Here is a 3,413-nt window from a genome sequence, read left to right as displayed (position 1 = left end):
ACCATGGAGGAGTGTGCCAGGTGGGCGGGATGGCAGATGGGGTGAGGGAGTGTTACAAGTGAACAAGGGCCCAGACCAGAGAGAGATAATGATACAGCTAAGGAAATGGGAGGTCCAGTCTCAGTATGGAAAGCAGGCCACCAGCTCTAACTTTCTGATGTGATATGAGGGCAAACTGATGCCCAGCGAGGAGACTTGTTCAAGTCACGTGGCCAAGAAGATCCTAAAGTCTAATCCCCAACCCTCCTGCCTCTCCAGGGACCGACTCTCGCCCTGCTGCTGTTGTAGTTACCTTCCTGCTGGGACAAAGTAGCTGATGGGAGGAAAGTTTGACTGTGGCTACCAATCTATGGGGAGCTTCATGAGGGCAGGGGACAGCAGGGCATGAGCGGAGGCTGGACACCGCCTCTGTCGTGGCAGGTGGAAAACAGCAGCAGAGGAGTGAACCCAACTCTGGCAAGGGGGGGTTGGGCTATAACACCCCTAAGCCCACCCCCAACAACACACCTCTTCCAGCAAGGCTCCCCCTCCCAAACTGTCATCAGCTGGGGACCCGGCATTCAGAGCATATGAGTTTATGGGGGACATCACACCACCACGCCTACGAATAAAGCCCTAAGGACCTCTTGGGGAATGTCAGCCTATTCACACCAGCTAGATGAAGATGAATCATGGAAAGCGCTGGGCTACCAGGGGTCGCCCCACGGCACCCCAGCTACTTCCTTGAATGTGAGTCAGGGCTGAATTTAACAGCAGGTAAGTTTCAGGGCTGGGTCGAGGCACCGCCTTATCTGTACTTTCCTAGAAATATCATGACCGGGAAATACCTTGCCTGAGCCACAGAAGAGGCCTCGAAACCCACGACCGCTCCTCCCTTCCTCAAGACTACAGTTCTGCCCCGCGTGGAAATGCAAATAATGCCTTTGGGAACAAGAACATCGTCACCTTAGTGGGAGTGTGGTCCCAAATTTGGAAAGCCAGAACCAGAAGGAAGCCTAATGATTAGACAAGCTGAGCAGGCCACGGTGGCACACACCTTTAATCCCAGCACTGGGGAGGCAGAAGTAAGAGATTCACTGTGAGCTCGAGGCCAGCTTGGGACTACAGAGTGAGCTCCAGCTCAGCCGGGACGAGTGAGACCCTACTTTGAAAAAGAAAAAAGGCTAGACATGGTGGCACAAGCCTTTAATTCCAGCACTTGGGAGGCTGAGGTAGGAAGATCATGGTGAGTTCGAGGCTACTCTGAGACTACATAGTGAATTCCAGGTCAGCCTGAGATAGAATGAGACCCTAACTAGGGGAAGAAAAGAAAAGACAAAAAATACATATTAGCCAAGCTGACCCCTCTCGTATTAATGAGAAGCATGAGTCCAGTGAGAACCAATGGCCCATAGTGTCCAGTGTCAGAACCAAGACAAGACCCTGGTGTGTCAGTTGCCGTTCCACCATTGTCACAAAACAACTGAAATCAACAACTGATAAAGAGGAAATGTTTAGGGCCAGAGAGATGGCTTAGCGGTTAAGTCATTTGCGTGCAAAGCCAAAGGATCCAGGTTCGATTCTCCAGGACCCGCGTGAGCCAGATGCACAAGGGGGCGCATGCATCTGGAGTTCGTTTTCAGTGGCTGGAGGCCCTGGCATGCCCATTCTCAATCTCTCTCTCTCTCTCTTTCCCTCTTTCTCACTCTCAAATAAATAAAATATATAAAAATAAATTAAAAAGAAGAGATGTTTATTCTGTACCATGCTTTCATAAGTTTCAGTTCACGGTCACTTGATTCTGTTTCTCTGGGGCCTGGGGTGAGACTATATGTTATAGGAGGAAAACACAGCAGAGAAAACCGATACATCAGGGCATGTGGCCAAGGAAACAAAAAGTAGCCACAAAGGTGAGGGGTCTCCCTAGATCAACTGCAAGGGCACACACACAATGACATAACATGCCCTTTGAAGCAATAGTGGCATGACTGTTACAGGGGTAACCAGCCACTCCATCCCTCCACAGGTGGGAGTTCATGCCTGGTACTGAAAGCTGGGTCAGAGGCCCATGGCTGGGAAGAACGTAGACCCTACGGGAAAACCCACTATTATTGTACGGTTAAATGGATATGCAGTCAAACTGTTTCCTAAATATTTATCTTTTTGTGTGTGGTTTTTCGAGGTAGGGTCTCACTCTAGCCCAAGCTGACCTGAATGGAATTCACTCTGGAGTCTCTTGCTGGCTTCAAACTTAGCCACCTCCTACCTCTGCCTCCCAAGTGCTGGGATTTAAGGTGTGCACCACCACACCCAGGTAATATTTATCTCTAAACCCATAGGAGAATTCTGCTCTCAGTCCTGTCAGAAAAGCTTTTTCTCTTCTCTTGCTTTCTTTTTATTTATTTATTTTTAATCTTTTGGCAGTGGGAGACAGATACAAAGAACTATAACTGGTCAAGTACTAATGAAATTAAATATCTGATGAGCTCTTGGCCCTACACTGTAAGAAAATATTTATTTTATTTAAGAGTGAGAGAGAAGGAGAGAGAGAGAGAGAATGGGCGCACCAGGGACTCCAGCCACTGCAAACGAACTCCAGACGCGTTCACCTTGTGCATCTGGCTTACATGGATCCTGGGGAATTGAACCTGGATCATTTGGTTTTGCAGGCAACCAGTTTAACTGCTAAGCCAGCTCTCCAGCACAGAAAAAAAAAATTTTTTTAATGAATTTCTAAAATTTGCAAGAAAATGGGTGGAATTGGGGAGAAAAGATAACTAAGTGAGGTAATTCAGAGCCAGCAAAACAAAAATTTCATGTTCTCTCTCATATGTAGATCCTAACTTTTTTTTTCTAATTGTTCTCTTGTGCCTTTAAGAGCCAGTCCAACCCCTAGGACAGGCCTCCTAAACTGAGAGGGAAACCGCAGTATGTGTGCCCTGTCAGATGACCCTGTTAGAGCTAGGCACAGAGGAGCAGAAAAAAAGAAAAAGAAAAACCACAGGCCAAGGGCTAGAAATATGGCTTAGCAGTTAAGTCATTTGCCTGCAAAGCCATAGGACCTTGGTTGGATTCTCCAGGACTCACATAAGCCAGATGCACAAGGTGGCATGTGCATCTGGAATTCATTTGCAGTGGCTGGAGGCCCTGGTGCGCCCCTTCTCTCTCTCTCTCTCTCTCTCTCTCTCTCTCTCTCTCTCTCTCTCTCTCAAATAAATAAATAAAAATAAAATACTTTTTTAAATGCAGGCCAGAGCAATAGATCCTAACTTGCACTGTTTGTCTGCATGTACTTAAGAAGACCTAAGAGCCTATATGGGATATGAAATGAGATTGAAGACCATGAGAAGGGAACAAGAGGCGATGAGACAGTGAGGAGGGACAAAAGGAAACATACTATGAAAGCACAAAAGAGGCCAGGATGGTGGGGAGAC

The 3,413-nt window shown here is 47.4% G+C and overlaps 1 non-coding gene across 1 annotated transcript; it reads right to left on the bottom strand.

Annotated features, from left to right (window-relative positions):
• Positions 1-2,835: 2,835 nt before the first annotated feature.
• On the bottom strand, positions 2,836-2,976 carry LOC123454399. The gene has a single exon (XR_006633362.1).
• Between the last annotated feature and the right edge of the window lie 437 nt (positions 2,977-3,413).

Source organism: Jaculus jaculus, chromosome 13 (assembly GCF_020740685.1).
Source record: "Jaculus jaculus isolate mJacJac1 chromosome 13, mJacJac1.mat.Y.cur, whole genome shotgun sequence".
Classification (NCBI taxonomy): Eukaryota; Metazoa; Chordata; class Mammalia; order Rodentia; family Dipodidae; genus Jaculus; species Jaculus jaculus.
This window is presented reverse-complemented; position numbering and strand designations above follow the sequence as displayed.